Source organism: Salmo trutta, chromosome 24, assembly GCF_901001165.1.
Source record: "Salmo trutta chromosome 24, fSalTru1.1, whole genome shotgun sequence".
NCBI classification, from domain to species: domain Eukaryota; kingdom Metazoa; phylum Chordata; class Actinopteri; order Salmoniformes; family Salmonidae; genus Salmo; species Salmo trutta.
In genome coordinates this window covers 42,703,444-42,721,074 of record NC_042980.1, presented here as the reverse complement: position 1 = coordinate 42,721,074, position 17,631 = coordinate 42,703,444, and positions in this window count along the sequence as shown.

Sequence of the window (17,631 nt, the reverse complement as noted above, 5' to 3'; positions counted from 1 at the left end):
CAATTTGGTGTTTGTCCCATTTTGTGAATTCTCGGTTGGTGAGCGGACCCCAAACCTCACAACGATAAAGGGCAATGGGTTCTATAACTGATTCAAGTATTTCTAGACAGATTCTAATTAGTATGTCAAATTTTATGTTCCTTTTGTTGGCATAGAAGGCCCTTCTTGCCTTGTCTCTCATCTCTTTCACAGGTTTGTGAAAGTTACCTGTGGCGCTGATGTTTAGGCCAAGGTATGTATAGTTTTTGTGTGATCTAGCCCTTGTGTTGTCTTAACCCTCCTGTTGTGTTCGTTTCATGTTAATTAATTCTGTGTTCCCGGTCCAAAATGACCGCCCCATTATAGCTGATTATAAATCCATAATAATACATATATTATCACCTAATGTTGTGTTAGATCTTTTTATCAACTTATGTTCTTGTGAACATTACCGGTTTTGAACTTCTATTTGCTATGTATGGCCTGTAGGCCTCATTGACATGAGCTCATACAACTCGTTTTTGAGTAAAAAAAAGCATAATGTATGCATTATTTTGACTATAACAAATACTCAGATGAAACATATTGTGTTATTTATCACATACTACTTTGTGTCAACGTCTAAAGGACTCTCTCCTCCTCACCAATGTCATGATAAAAGATATGATCAAGAGCCTCACATACAGTATATCGTTTGGTCATTGTGCTGCCACATAATGAATTTTGAGCAAGGCCTCAAAAATGCTTTATATACCAGAGCTGCGAGAAAAGTTCTATGTATTATTGAAATAATGTGATTGTTTGTGAGAATGCCAACAGGTGTGGTTCCCATGGGGATTCTATTGGGGAAAGGTTCCCATGGGGGTTGTCATGGAAGCCAAGAAGGGGAGTGAGGTACATGCGTGTGTGTGCTTAAACACACATGCATGTGGGGGTCTGGGAGAGTAAATGTGTCCATCTGATGAAAGGGCATGTGCATGAGCTCAATTTTATACACTAATTGTAGTCTCACCCATTCATTTCTAATGACCGGTCATTTTTGACCGGGAACACCACAGATGTACAGAAGTTAAATAAAACACCCCAAATTTGATGAAAATCATCCAAATGTATTTGTCACGCTGGTATGAAGAGATTCGGGAAACAGGCTCTGGAATGTCTAATAGTTTTTAAAATTATGCCCCAAATTACTGTGTGCGGTGTAAAGGCACGGGATGAAGACCAAACAAACACGTATCAAAAACACAGGGTTGAAACCTAAACAAAAGAGCGAGGAGTACCTCAAATAAATAACACAATGATTAACATTGTGATTTGGGGAAATAATAACAAAGATGGCGTAGCAGTCGGACGTGTGTTGTCTTTGTTTTATTCCGTGTAAATAGCATTTTTTTTTGTATATATCTTAATCTCACTTTCTATCTACGAAGTAAATATACTTTCCTACAACCCGCCTCACCCAATGTGGTACGGATCTGCTAATTTTATTCCTCATAACTGGAACCTCCATCAGGAGCTAGCAAACTAACTAGCTGCTAGTCTATAATAGCCACGGCTAGCTGTCTTCACCTTTAGCTCGGACAATACCTGCCAGTCTGCACAGCGCGATATCAACCCAGAGCATATTGGACTGCTTCTCTCTACCACATCACCGGATTCCTGCCGCTCTGGATCATTACACCGGATCATCGCAGCTAGCTAGCTGCAAATGAGTGGCTACTGTTGGCTAACGCCTCTGTCCCGAAGCAAGCACCAGTTAGCCTTGAGCTAGCCTCGAGCTAGGCCCATATACCAGCTAATTCTAGGGCTACAATACCTCTTTTGCCAATTGGCCTGGACCCTTTATTGTCGACACGGATCCCCGCCGATCCATCACGACTGGACTGCCAACGTGATCGCCCGATGTGGTCTCAACAGGTTATTCTGTAATGACATCGCCAAAGAACCATCTGCTAGCCCCAGCCCGCTAGCTTTCTGAACGCTGTGTCCCCTGCTCGCCTAGCGTAGTTGTGACTACCGAACGCCCCCCTGACTCACCTATTGCTGCTCTTTTGACCCTATGATCACTCGGCTACACAGCTGATGCCCCCTGGACTGTTTCAATAACACGGTACTTCATTTTGTCTATCTGTCGGCCCCAGCCTCAAACTCAGGTCCTGTATGCACCTAACTGACCTGCTCTGCCCATTCATTGCCAATTACCCATTGTTGTCTCGGCTCTCCTGATCAACACCTGTGATTGCTTTATGCCTCTCTCTAATGTCAATATGCCTTGTCTACTGCTGTCTTGGCTAGTTCTTATTGTTTTATTTCACTGTAGAGCCGTCAGTCCTGCTCAACATGCCTTAGATAGCTCTTTTGTCCCACCCCACAGACATGCAGAGACCTCACCTGACTTAACTGGTGCCTCCAGAGACGAAACCTCTCTCATCGTCACACAATGCCTAGGTTTACCTCTACTGTACTCACATCCTACCATACCCTTGTCTGTACATTACACCCTGAATCTATTCTACCACGCCCAGAAATCTGCTCCTTTTAATCTTTGTTCCTAACGCACTAGACGACCAGTTCTTACAGCCTTTAGCCGTACCCTTAACCTACTCCCCCTCTGTTCCTCTAGTGATGTAGAGGTTAACCAAGGTCCTGTAGCCCCCAGTTCCACTCCTATTCCCCAGGCACTATCATTTGTTGACTTCTGTAACTGTAAAAGCCTTGGTTTCATGCATGTTAACATCAGAAGCCTCCTCCCTAAATTTGTTTTATTCACTGCTTTAGCACACTCCACCAATCCTGATGTCCTAGCCGTGTCTGAATCCTGGCTTAGGAAGGCCACCAAAAATTCTGAAATTTCCATCCCCAACTACAACATTTTCCGCCAAGATAGAACTGCCAAAGGGATGGAGTTGCAATCTACTGCAGAGATAGTCTGCAGAGTTCTGCCATGCTATCCAGGCCTGTGCCCAAACAGTTTGAGCTTCTACTTTTTAAAATCCACCTTTCCAGAAATAAGTCTCTCACTGTTGTCGCTTGCTAAAGACCCCCCTCAGCCCCCAGCTGTGCCCTGGACACCATATGTGAATTAATTGCCCCCCATTTATCTTCAGAGTTCGTACTGTTAGGTGACCTAAACTGGGATATGCTTAACACCCCGGCCCTCCTACAATCTAAGCTGGATGCTCTCAATCTCACACAAATTATCAAGGAACCTATCAGGTACAACCCTAAATCCATTAACACGGGCACCATCATAGATATCATCCTGATTAACCTGCCCTCTAAATACACCTCTGCTGTCTTCAACCAGGATCTCAACCATCACTGCCTCAATGGCTGCATCCGTAATGGGTCCGCGGTCAAACGACCACCCCTCATCACTGTCAAACGCTCCCTAAAACACTTCTGTGAGCAGGCCTTTCTAATCGACCTGGCTCGGGTATCCTGGAAGGATATTGACCTCATTCCATCAGTAGAGGATGCCTGGTTATTCTTTAAAAGTGCTTTTCACACCATCTTAAATAAGCATGCCCCACTCAATTTTTTTTGAACAAAAACAGATATAGCCATTGGTTCACTCCAGACTTGACTGCCCTTGACCAGCACAAAAACAACCTGTGGCGTATTGCATTAGCATCAAATAGCCCCCGCGATATGCAACTTTTCAGGGAAGTTAGGAACCAATATACACAGGCAGTTAGGAAAGCAAAGGCTAGCTTTTTCAAACAGAAATTCGCATCCTGCAGCACAAACTTGAAAAAGTTCTGGGATACTGTAAAGTCCATGGAGAATAAGAGCACCTCCTCCCAGCTGCCCACTGCACTGAGGCTAGGAAACACTGTTACCACCGATAAAACTAAGATAATCGAGAATATCAATTAGAATTTTTCTACGGCTGGCCATGCTGTCCACCTGGCTACCCCTACCCCGGCCAACAGTTCTGCACCCCCCACAGCAACTTGCCCAAGCCTCCCTCGCTTCTCCTTCACCCAAATCCAGATAGCTGATGTTCTGAAAGAGCTGCATAATCTGGACCACTACAAATCAGCTAGACTAGACAATCGGGTCCCTCTCTTTCTAAAAGAATCCACCGCAATTGTTACTACCCCTATTACTAGCCTGTTCAACCTCTTTCATATTGTCTGAGATCCCTAAAGATTGGAAAGCTTCCGCGGTCATCCCCCTCTTCGAAGGGGGAGACACTCTAGATCCAAACTGTTACAGACCTATATCTATCCTACCCTGCCTTTCTAAAGTCTTCAAAAGCCAAGTTAACAAACAGATCACCGACCATTTCGAATCCCACTGTACCTTCTCCGCTATGCAATCTGGTTTCCGAGCTGGTCACGGGTGCACCTCAGCCACACACAAGGTCCTAAACGATATCATAACCGCCATCGATAAAAGACAGTACTGTGCAGCCGCCTTCATCAACCTGGCCAAGGCTTTCGACTGTTTCAATCATCGTATTCTTATCGGCAGACTCAACAGCCTTGGTTTCTCAAATGATTGCCTCGCCTGGTTCACCAACTACTTCTCAGATAGAGTTCAGTGTGTCAAATCAGAGGTCCTGTTGTCCGGACCACTGACAGTCTCTATGGGGGTGCCACAGGGTTCAATTCTCAGGCCGACTCTTGTCTCTGTATATATCAATGATGTCGCTCTTGCTGCTGGTGATTCTCTGATCCACCTCTACGCAGACGACACCATTCTGTATACTTCTGGCCCTTCTTTGGACACTGTGTTAACAAACCTCCAGACGAGCTTCAATGCCATACAACACTCCTTCCATGGCCTCCAACTGCTCCTAAATGCAAGTAAAACTAAATGCATGCTCTTCAACTGATCGCTGCTCGCACCCGCCCGCCCGTCTAGCATCACTACTCTGGACGGTTCTGACTTAGAATATGTGGACAACAACAAATACCTAGGTGTTTGGTTAGACTGTAAACTCTCCTTCCAGACTCACATTAAGCATCTCCAATCCAAAATTAAATCTACAATCGGCTTCCTATTTCGCAAACAAAGCCTCCTTCACTTTTGCTGCTAAACATTCCCTCGTAAAACTGACCATCCTACCGATCCTTGACTCTGGCGATGTCATTTACAAAATAGCCTCCAACACTCTACTCAGCAAATTGGATGCAGTCTATCACAGTGCCATCCATTTTGTCACCAAAGCCCCATATACTACCCACCACTGCAACCTGTATGCTCTTGTTCACTGGCCCTTGCTTCAAATCCGTCGCCAAACCCACTGGCTCCAGGTCATCTATAAGTCTTTGCAAGGTAAAGCCCCGCCTTATCTTGTTATGGATAGGGGGCAGTATTTTCACGGCCGGATAAAAAACGTACCCAATTTAATCTGATTATTACTCCTGCCCAGAAACTAGAATATGCATATAATTATTAGCTTTGGATAGAAAACACTCCAAAGTTTCTAAAACTCTTTGAATGGTGTCTGTGAGTATAACAGAACTCATTTGGCAGGCCAAAACCTGAGAAGATTCCAAACAGGAAGCGCCCTCTCTGACCATTTCTTGGCCTTCTTGATCATCTCTATCCAAAACAGGGGATCTCTGCTGTAACGTGACATTTTCTGACGCTCCCATAGGCTCTCAGAAGGTGCCAGAATGTTGAATGATGACTTTGCAGGCCATGGCTGAAAAACAGTAGCGCATTTGGTAAGTGGTCAATCAGAGAACAATGAGACTGGCGCACGCGTGCACGAGAAGAGTCCATTTTAGATTTTTAGTCTTTGAACGAAAACAGGGTTTCCCGGTCGGAATATTATCGCTTTTTTACGAGAAAAAATTGCATAAAAATTGATTTTTGACATGCTTCGAAGTACGGTAATGGAATATTTGGAAATGTTTTGTCACGAAACGTGTCGGGCGCGTCACCCTTCGTTACCCTTCGGATAGTGTCTTGAACGCACAACAAAACGCCGCTATTTGGATATAACTATGGATTATTTGGAACCAAACCAACATTTGTTATTGAAGTTGAAGTCCTGGGAGTGCATTCTGACGAAGAACAGCAAAGGTAATCCAATTTTTCTTATAGTAAATCTGAGTTTGGTGAGTACCAAACTTGGTGGGTGTCAAAATAGCTAGCCCGTGATGGCGAGCTATCTACTCAGAATATTGCAAAATGTGCTTTCACCGAAAAGCTATTTTAAAATCGGACACCGCGATTGCATAAAGGAGTTCTGTATCTATAATTCTTAAAATAATTGTTATGTTTTTTGTGAACGTTTATCATGAGTAATTTAGTAAATTCACCGGAAGTGTTCGGTGGGAATGCTAGTTCTGAACGTCACATGCTAATGTAAAAAGCAGTTTTTTGATATAAATATGAACTTGATTGAACAAAACATGCATGTATTGTATATCATAATGTCCTAGGAGTGTCATCTGATGAAGATCATCAAAGGTTAGTGCTGCATTTAGCTGTGGTTTTGTTTTTTGTGACATTATATGCTAGCTTGAAAAATGGGTGTTGGATTATTTCTGGCTGGGTACTCTGCTGACATAATCTAATGTTTTGCTTTCGCTGTAAAGCCTTTTTGAAATCGGACAGTGTGGTTAGATAAAGGAGAGTCTTGTCTTTAAAATGGTGTAAAATAGTCATATGTTTGAAAAATTGAAGTTTTTGGATTTTTGAGGAATTTGTATTTCGCGCCACGCCTATCATTGGATATCGGAGCAGGTGTTCCGCTAGCGGAACGTCTAGATGTAAGAGGTTAACTCAGCTCACTCGTCACCATAGCAACACCCAGCCGTAGCACGCACTCCAGCAGGTATATTTCACTGGTCATCCCCAAAGTCAACTCCTCCTTTGGCCGCCTTTCCTTACAGTTTTCTGCTGCTAATGACTGGAATGAATTGAAAAAATCACTGAAGCTGGAGACATATCATCCTCACTAATTTTAAGCATCAGCTGTCAGAGCAGCTTACCGATCATTACACCTGTACACAGCCCATCTGTAAAAACTTATTTGGGCTATGTGGGACGCTAGCTCCCCACCTCGACAACATCCGGTGAAATTGCAGAGTGCGAAATTCAAAATACAAAAATCGGAATATTAAACATTCATGAAAATACAAGTGTCTTACACCATTTAAAAGCTTAACTTCTTGTTAATCCAGCCACTTTGTCAAATTTCAAAAAGGCTTTACGGCAAAAGCATACCATGTGATTATCTGAGGACAGCGCCCCGCATACACCTGCATTAAAAACATTGTCCAAACCAGCAGAGGCGTCACAAAAATCAGAAATAGCGATAAAATAAATCACTTAGCTTTGAAGATCTTCCTCTGTTTGCAATCCCAAGGGTCCCAGCTACCCAACATATGGTCGTTTTGTTCAATAAAGTCCTTCTTTATATCCCAAAAAAGTCAGTTTAGTTGGCGCGTTTAATTCAGTAATCCACCCGTTCCACTCGTTCAACATGCAGACAAACCAATCCCAAAAGTTATCAATAAACGTCGTCCTAACAAGTCAAACAACGTTTCTAATCAATCCTCAGGTACCCTAACATATAAATAAACGATCAAATTTAAGACTGAATGTAGTATGTTCAATACCGGAGATAAATAATGAAGTGCGCGCTCTCATCCACGCACGCCACAAGACTACAGTCCAAAATGAGAGCCACCTTGAAAAAGTACAACTACTAACTAATTTTTCAAAAAACAAGCCTGAAACCCTTTCTAAAGACTGTTGACATCTAGTGGAAGCCATAGGAACTGCAATCTGGGAGGAATTCCTTTGAATATCCCATAGACAAGCATTTGAATGGGTGGTGACCTAAAAAAAAAATTATATCCGGATAGATTCTCCTCTGGTTTTCGCCATATCAGTTCTCTTGTACTCACAGACATTATTGTAACGATTTTAGAAACTTGTTTTCTATCCAATGCTACCAATTATCTGCATATCCTAGCTTCGGGGCCTGAGTAATAGGCAGTTTACCTTGGGCACGTCAGTCATCCGAACTTCCGAATACTGCCCCCTAGCCTTAAGAATTAATAGCCAACCCAACTACATCATCCCCATATTGCTATTTATTTTTTGCTCCTTTGCACCCAAGTATCTCTAGTTGCACATCATCTTGTGCAGATCTATCACTCCAGTGTTAATGCTAAATTGTAATTATTTCGCCACTATGGCCTATTTATTACCATACCTCCCTAATCTTACTACATTTGCACACACTGTATATAGATTTTTCTATTGTGTTATTGACTGTACGTTTGTTTATCCCCTGAGTAACTCTGTTTTGTTTGTGTCGCACTGCTTTGATTTATCTTGGCCAGGTTGCAGTTGTAAATGAGAACTTGTTCTCAACTGGCCTACCTGGTTAAATAAAGGTGAAATAAAATATATATATATTGATGATGAGACCTGTAATCATCTGCACAATCCACAAGGGCACAAAAGCCCAAAACTCACAGCACAGGTACTCACACGCACCAACGGACAATGTAACAATAATGGACAGCACCATGGTGAACAAAGGGCACATACATACAAATACAGTCAGTGGGAATAGGGGACACGTGTGCGCAATGAAAGTTCCAGAGGAATCCGTGATAGTATTTTGTGTATTCAGATGCCCTGTGTGGACAAAGTCATGGAACCTTATGACAATCAGATTCAATGAACTACATTTTTCAGAGAGAAAACTTGTAAATCAGTCCAATTCGACCGGAACACAGCAGGAGGGTTAAGAGTCAAAAATGACCCGCCACTATGTTTAAAAGCAGAGAAAACCCGTTAAATTATATTTTTTCAACTTGAAATTTGATGACTTTTCCTAGAGTGACCCCAACATTAGAAAAACTGAAACATTGACTTTGTTCATATTTCTATGAAAGCTGTACACCACCAGGGTACAAAGATTGTGTTAGGGTCATTTTTGACCCGGCAGTTATAAATTAATTTACACTCCACAACAACCACAAAGACACACACACACACACACACACACACACACACACACACACACACACACACACACACACACACACACACACACACACACACACACACACACACACAATGAGAAATTTAGATTATGTGTGCAACTGATTGAACTCAGACAAAACTAAAACTTCCTTGTGCATGTGCAGCATCTCCCCTCCATTACCCCCCCCCCACACACACACGTGACACAATAAAATAAAAATCTGACAAATAAAACAATTGAGACAAAATAAACATTTCTTGAAAGCATTGTTTACTAATGGGGAATGCAGTCTATAAGGCTATAAAAGTGCTATGGATGACAGTCCCCCAGTTCTCTCTTTGCTGAAGCCATGAGTGCAGCTCTGATTTATTCAGATGTCCAGGAGGAACAAGAGAAGGAGGTATCTGAAGAAGAATATGGGGAAGAATACAACCCAGAGCACGCCGCATCATCTTCAGATAAAGAAGAAATCCCCAAATCTGACAGAGACATTTTTGTCACCATGTGACAACCAGGGCAGGATAGCAGCAACCCTGGGGTCATAAGGATGACCCCAGGGCTCACAAGACATGCAGTTGCCCATGTCCAGGACATTGCCTCAACATTCTACATGTCCATCACACCATCCATCAAAAAAATCATCCTGGAGATGACAAATTTGGAAAGTTTCCGTAAATATGGAGACAACTGGAAAAGGATGGATGACATTGACCTGCGTGCCTACATAGGTCTGCTAATCTTAGCAGGTGTGTATAGGTCCCGAGGCGAGGCTACATGTAGTCTCTGGGATACAGAGAGTGGAAGGGCGATTTTACGTGCCACAATGCCGCTGAAAGTCTTTCACACTTTCTCAAGAATGCTACGATTTGATAACCGTGAGTCAAGACCTGCAAGTCAAGACCTGCAACCATGAGTCAAACCCCCAACCACCACTCTAGTTTCCAAAGAGGAACAAGAATGTGGTCCTCCTGAGCACACTGCACAAAACGGCTGAGATCAGTTATCGTGAGGACAGGAAGTCAGCCATCATCCTGGACTACAACCACAACAAAGGAGACATGGACAACTTGAACAAGATGATTGGAACTTACAGCTGCAGGAGGATGACTGCCTGCTGGCCCCTGGTCATCTTCCATAACATCATTGATGTGTCCTCATAAAATGCCTTTGTGATATGGAACAAGATCAACCTACCTGCATGCCTGATAAGCGGAACAAGAGGAGGGTGTTCCTGGAGCAGCTGGGAAAGACACTTGTAACCCCACACATTCAAAGAAGGGAGCGCCTCCCCCGCACAGCAGCCTCTGCAGCGCTTGTGAAAGCTGTTCAGGGGGCTGAATCTTGTCCTGATCCACCTGAGGCTGCAGCTGGGGCAGGCAAGAGGAGGAGATGCCAATTCTGCCCCCCAAAGAAGGACTGGAAAACAAATACTATGTGCTGCACATCTGCAAAGTCCATGCACACACTTGCATGCTGTCCTACTTGTGCTAATTAGAGTTGATTGATTTATGTTCTTCACGTAATTGTTTTGTATCTATTATCTTATTTTATAATGTTTTATTGTTGTTGTTTATACACCTTGTGGGTGGGGGCAAAGGTTCAAAAAATGGGAGCAGACTAGTATTTTGTAGTTGAATTCCTCATTGTACAGTATATACGAATATATCACTATGTTGCCAAAACAGTTCAAGACTGTTTTGTTTCCCTTCAATAAAATGCATTCAAAATGACTTTCTGCACATTTCTGCTACTTTCTCAGGCTATACAAGTGCTATGTCTTGCTAAGAAAATTATGTTTACACCTATGCAGTATCTTTAGCAATAATAATAATAATAATAATGAACCTCTACTTTAGTAAAGAAAACAATTATGACAGGTGTGTTGTAATAAAAACGAGTGGTGTCCACTTATTAAATGCAGACTTTCTGCATTGTGAAGAGGGAAAACCCAGATATTCACAAAGTTTGTGATGAATGACAGGTTGTTTCTTTATGCAAAATAGATTTGGGGTTTAAAATTGTAAGGACGGACGTTGTGGGTGTGGAGTCAGGCGCAGGAAACAAGAGCGTTTACTATATTGCTTTATTAGATGCACCACCAAAAAGAGTATTCACCCAAAAATACAAGAGGGCGTAATCAAAATACAGAGTCTCATACATAAAACACGTTCCACTACACAACACACAGTGTGAAAGAACAAAACAAGCCCGCACACAGAACAGGTGGGGAAACGGGCTTAAATACCCAACTAATTACTAAATAGAACACAGGTGCACTAAATAAAGGCAAAACCAACAGAAAAGGAAAAAGAGATCGGTGGCAGCTAGTAGGCCGGTGACGACAACCGCCGAGCGCCACCCGAACAGGGAGAGTAGTCACCCTCGGCAGGAGTCATGACAAACATTCAGTTAAGCTGCTTCATTTTAGGGGTTTAGTTAGTGAAGGCGGGCAATTTTTTACCCTTAGGTCAAGGTGAGTATACAGAATGTTAAGACTACACAAGTGCTAGGGCAACAGTGTCTAGATGGAATTTGTATTTTTTTTGTCCTGGCAACTGGACCTTTTTTGGAACACCATTGTTTTTTTCTTTGTGAGATTTAATGTCAGGGCCCAGGTCTGACAGAATCTGTGCAGATCTATGTGCTGCTGTAGGCACTCCTTGGTTGGTGACAGAAGCACCAGATCATCAGTAAACAGTAGACATTTGATTTAAATTCTAGTAGGGTGAGTTATCTTCCTCTCCCTACCTCTCTCTCTCTCCCTTCAGTTCTCTTCCCCTCCCTCCCTCCCTCCCTCCCTCCCTCCCTCCCTTCAATTCTCTTCCTCTCGCATGCTCTCTCCCTCTCTCTCCCTTCAATTCCCTCCCTCCCTCTCTCTCCCTTCAGTTCTTTTCCTCTTCCTACCTCTCTTTTTCTTTCCTTCAATACCTCCCTCCCTCCCTCCATTCTCTCTCCCCTTCTCTCTCCCCTTCTCCCCATGGACAGGAGGCATTATTTCCCACGACCACTGATAGACAGAAAGACTCAATATTGATTGATAATCAGATCCTGTCAGAAGAAACACCATACATAACCTGTTGCATCAGAGTCACCTGTCAGTCATTGGAATGTGTTTCCATAACCTGTTGCATCAGAGTCACCTGTCAGTCATTGGAATGTGTTTCCATAACCTGTTGCATCAGAGTCACCTGTCAGTCATTGGAATGTGTTTCCATAACCTGTTGCATCAGAGTCACCTGTCAGTCATTGGGATATGTTTCCGTAACCTGTTGCATCTCAGTCCACTGATATTAGAGTCACATGTCATTCATTGGGACATGTGTCCATAAATTCTTTGTCTGTTCCAAATGTATCATCATCAAGCAGCTTAAGGAAGAGATTCTCCGGCTGCTAGCTCAGCTGCAGGAAAAACAAGATGTACTTTCTAAGTGCTTTGATGCATCTCAGGCACACAGAATTTCAGTTCTTAATGCCTCCTACAGACAAGGGGTCGATGAGGTGGGCGGTACTGACCTGCTCCAATCCACTGGACAGATGGTGGCTCAACTCCACAGCCAGTGGGAGACTGGACACTGGCAAGGCGTAGGAGGTCGGGTGGGAAGCAGTCTGGTCGGCCTCCATATATCCTAGAAGATCAGATTCAGCTATTAAACAGCTTTCCCATCGGATTCCATCACGACCACCATCGTTGTGGGCAGCTCGATGGTGAGAGATTTAGGCCTGCCTACGGCCTGTGGGCCGACCAGGGTCCATTGTCACCCAGGCGCCCATGTCCAAGACATCAACTCCCTCCTGCCCACAGTTCTAGCTAACTACTGTAATATTGTCACCATTCTCACACTGAACTTCTTAGGGATAGGCATTCCGTCAATGGGACAGTTGTAAATCATGTCGGTACATATAAGTGTCTTATTGGCTGAAAGCTTAACTTCTTGTTAATATAACTGCAGTGTCTGCCAAAAAATGCCATGCTATTGTTTGAGGAGAGCTCCTAACAACAAAACTATTTTTTTCACTGTGATAGGTTTGATAAATTCACCTATGAAGTTGAAATGTGTATTTACATTCTGAAATTTTTCTCTGATTTATCATCCAAAGGGTCCCAGAGATAACATGAAGTGTCGTTATGTTAGATAAAATCCTTTTTAATATCCTAAAAAGGTCCATATAGCGTGCACGATCGATTTTGTATTTACACTCGTTCAATTTGCAAAGAAAGGAATCTGTGAAAATCTAACCCTAAACGTTGTTACAACCAGTCACGTTCGTATGTATTCCTCAGAGATCCTAGAACGTAACCAGACAACACTATATCATTAGGGGTGTAGTATATCCTATAGGACACCAAATTTGGTCAGAGAGCAGCGCCTTCATGGCACGCCGATGACGCGGCCGGTCTTCATTTAATTGACTGTATCTTTGTCAAATAAAGCAAGCTAGATAGACAATGAGCTGGGCGTTACGGGAGTATCCGGAAACCCTGTGTCTGTCGCAAAATGTAGCTGCCAACCTTTTGCGACAGCATGCCTTTTCCTTTAGGACAAGAATATTCAGAGTTATGAAGCTATGAAAGCTGGTTGTTTTGCAAATGTTGAACTTATAATATGGCTACTAATACTGGAAAAGCTAAATCAAAGTCCAAGTATACAGATTTGACAATATTCTTGCAAAAAAAAAGTAATATGAATGCAAATGTCTCCTTCACGATTTGCCCAAATGTACCTGGGTGACTTCACACTAAATGTCATGTAGTTCGCTCATACGTCAAGTTATCCGTCTGAAACTTTGCACATACACTGCTGCTCTCCTGTGGACACCATCGGAATTACAACCAGACTGATGACTAGAACTGGGACCTTTCTCTTGCATTTCAAAGATGGTGGTAGAAAAAAACGGTACATTTTTTTCTTTGTATTTTCTTCTACCAGATCTATTGTGTTATATTATCCTACATTCAATTCACATTTCCACAAATTCCAAATTGTTTCCTTTCAAATGGTACCAAGAATGTGCATATCCTTGCTTCATGGCCTGAGCTACAGGCAGTTAGATTTGGGTATGTCATTTTAGGCAAACATTTTTAAAAAGGGGGCTAAGAAGTTTTTAAACAACATTCACTTTCGGCAATCTGAGGCAAAGGGAAGAGAACAATCTTCTCTGTTCTCCTGCCGTGCTACAGAAAGCGAAGGGAACGTTACAGCCACCTCGCTGCCCTAAACGAGTTCCTGAAGAAACTCTGCAAAGACAGGAATGTCTCCTTTTCTGACAATTATGACTTGCTGTGGGAGCAACGAACACTCTTTAAAAGAGATGGTATTCACCCTAACCGCAGGTGTTCCAGGATTATCTCCATCAACATAACGAACTGCTTTCAGTTTTTTTTGAATGCTTAAACACTAACAGTGATTCTTGAAGCACTATCTCTGAAACCATTATCACTTGTAGCCAATGTATTTTCCAAGTGTGCCAGACTGAATGCACGTTCTCTGCAAAACTGTAAACACAACTCACTGCTTTACACTCAGTTTGCAATTTAATAACACACTTCTAGCAAAACTGTAAACATTGGTCTCTACATTGCTCCACTATTTCACCAATTGCCTTTCCAAATTGACACATATGAAAACACTTTTAGATAATGAGTTCACTAACAAATCAGAGCTTGAGCACTATAAATAGGCCACCGGTAAATATTTGGTTTGGACAACAATGGAGGCCAATATTGGACTGAGAGTAAGAGGGGTGAGAACTAGAGGAGGATGAGGAGGAGGAAGAGGAGGATGAGGATGAGGAGGTGAAGTAGGACGGGGGAGAAGGAGAGGACGGGGAAAAGGAAGAGGAAAGGGAGTCAGGAACACAATAACTGATCAAATCAGAGCGACTGTGGTTGACCATGTTGTCAACATGGGCAACGGGTTCAACCAAATCTGAGCCTCTATACTGTTGCAGGTATCATCCGGATATTTCGAAATGAGAACCGTTAAGTAACTGTGTGCTGTAGTCTTACTGGTACAGTAATATGTACTGTACTTTTATAATGAGAAGGATCTATCACTAAAACCATTCAAATGTGTTTACATAACTACAAGAAAACCACTATCTGGTGGAAGAGGTTGACTGTTCATCCCAGAACAGGAGACCCACATTGTAAATATGGTCATTGCAAATAACAGCATCAGACTCAGAGAACTGCAGGACCACATAATGGTAGATAACACCATATTCCAAAACGTCAACAGAGTGAGTCTCTCTGCACTGTCTCGTCTACTGAAACGCAATAGAATTATGATGAAGCAGCTGTACAGAGTCCCTTTCGAAAAAAACTCAGACCGTGTAAAACAACTGCGATATGAATATGTGCAGGTAAGTTATACTATCCTATCATTGGTACTGGACCTGGAAGTGTATGGTGCTACATCATATTGACTGATCCCTGTCTTTTCCTACTGTGCTACATCATTTTGTCTTGTCTCTTTCAGAGAGTCATGGAGCTAGAAGCAGATGCTGTGCATCATGAACTAATATATGTGGACGAAGCAGGTTTCAACCTTGCAAAACAAGGGGCCGCGACAGAAATATCATCGGACACCGTGCCATCATCAACGTCCCGGGACAACGTGGTGGCATCATAACAATGTGTGCGGCTATTAGTCAAAACGGCGTCCTTCACCATCATGCAATCCTAGGTCCATACAACACTGCACACATTATCACATTTCTGGACACCATCCACAACAGACTAATACCTAATGACCAGGGGCCAGAGCAGCCCAGGTACGTTATCATCTGGGATAATGTTAGTTTCCACCGGGCTGCAGTGGTCCGCAATTGGTTCATGGGACACCCACTTTTCATCGCACTCAATCTCCCCCCATACTCTCCGTTCTTGAATCCTATTGAAGAATTCTTCTCTGCATGGCGTTGGAAGGTATTGCCAGCCAATGGAGGAGGCTTGTGGATCACGGGTCATGCCAGACCTGGACACGGAACTCCAGGCGATACTTTCCATGGTGCCTAGCTCAAGACAACATCGTATGTGATGTGGATGAAGTCTTATGGCCTGACCCACAAAGAAGACGAGATGTAGCCCCAAAAAATCAGTTCTTTTTCTTTCTAGCACAAATTTTGTTTTCTTCTACTGTGCTTTTGTTGTTTGAGGAGTGTTAGAACATTTTGAGAAGGAAAAAAAAACATTTTCCCCTTATTTGTATTGATAGTGTGTTATGTCCGGAATACACATCCATACTTTACACGTTTGGATACCTGCGTGTACATGTACTACATGTATGTCAAAACTTTATTGCAAACTGCTATGCCCTGCACACAGAAAAAGTGTTTTTCACTTATACTATCAGTACATAGTTGGTGCTTCGTGTGCTTATTCAGATGATGGTTTGTGTGCTGTATTGATGCAAAACCACCATTTGTTTTAAGAGTTGGAAGAGTTTTGCAAGAATTGTTTGCTTTTGCAAGAGATGTATAATGTTTTGCTGGGTTTGGCGTAAGGTTTTGTGGTTAGTGTGTAGAGGTAAGCAAAAATAGCCAAAATCTACAAAGATGGTTCCTAAGCAATCAGAAAAAACTGTAATTGACTCAAAAGACGGTCTGGGTTTGGTAACGCTCCCTGTCAAAATAAGCAAGAAAGGACATGGAAATCATATTATATCCCAGAGAAATAGAAGTGCAGTGAATGAAAGCAACCTGATCTACACTATGTATACAAAAGTATGTGGACACCCCTTCATATTAGTGGATTTGGCTATTTCAGCCACGGGTGTATAAAATCGAGTACACAGCCATGCAATCGACCATAGACAAACATTGTCAGTAGAATGGCCTTACTGAAGAGCTCAGTGACTTTCAACGTGCCACTGTCATAGGATGCCACCTTTCCAACAAGTTAGTTTGTCGAATGTCTGCCCTGCTAGAGCTGCCCTGATGATCTTTAAGTGCTGTTATTGTGAAGTGGAAACGTCTAGGAGCAACAACGGCTCAGCCGTGAAGTGGTAGGTCACATAATCTCACAGAACGGGACCGCCAATGTCCTCGGTTGCCATACTCACTACAGAGTTCCAAACTGCCTCTGGAAGCAATATCAAGCACAATAACTGTTAGTCGGGAGCTTCATGAAATCGATTTCCATGGCCAAGCAGTCGCACACAAGCCTACGATCACCATGCGCAATCCCAAGCGTCGGCTGGAGTGGTGTAAAGCTCACCGCCTTTGGACTCTGGAGCAGTGGAAATGCGTTCTCTGGTATGATGAATCACGCTTCACCATCTGGTAGTCTGACGGACAAATCTGGGTTTGGTGGATGCTAGGAGAACGCTACCCACCCGAATGCATAGTGCCAACTGTAAAGTTTGGTGGAGGAGGAATAATGGTCTGGGGCTGTTTTTCATGGTTTGGGCTAGGCCCCTTGGTTCCATTGAAATGAAATCTTAACGCTACAGCATACAATGACATTTTAGACAATTCTGTGCTTCCAACTTTCTGGCAACCGTTTGGGGAAGCCCCTTTCCTGTTTCAGCATGACATTGCCCCTGTGCACAAAGCGAGGTCCATACAGAAATGGTTTGTCGAGATCGGTGTGGAGGAACTTGACTGGCCTGCACCGAGCCTTGACCTCAACCCCATCGAACACCTTTGTGATGAATTGGAATGCTGACTGCAAGCCTGGC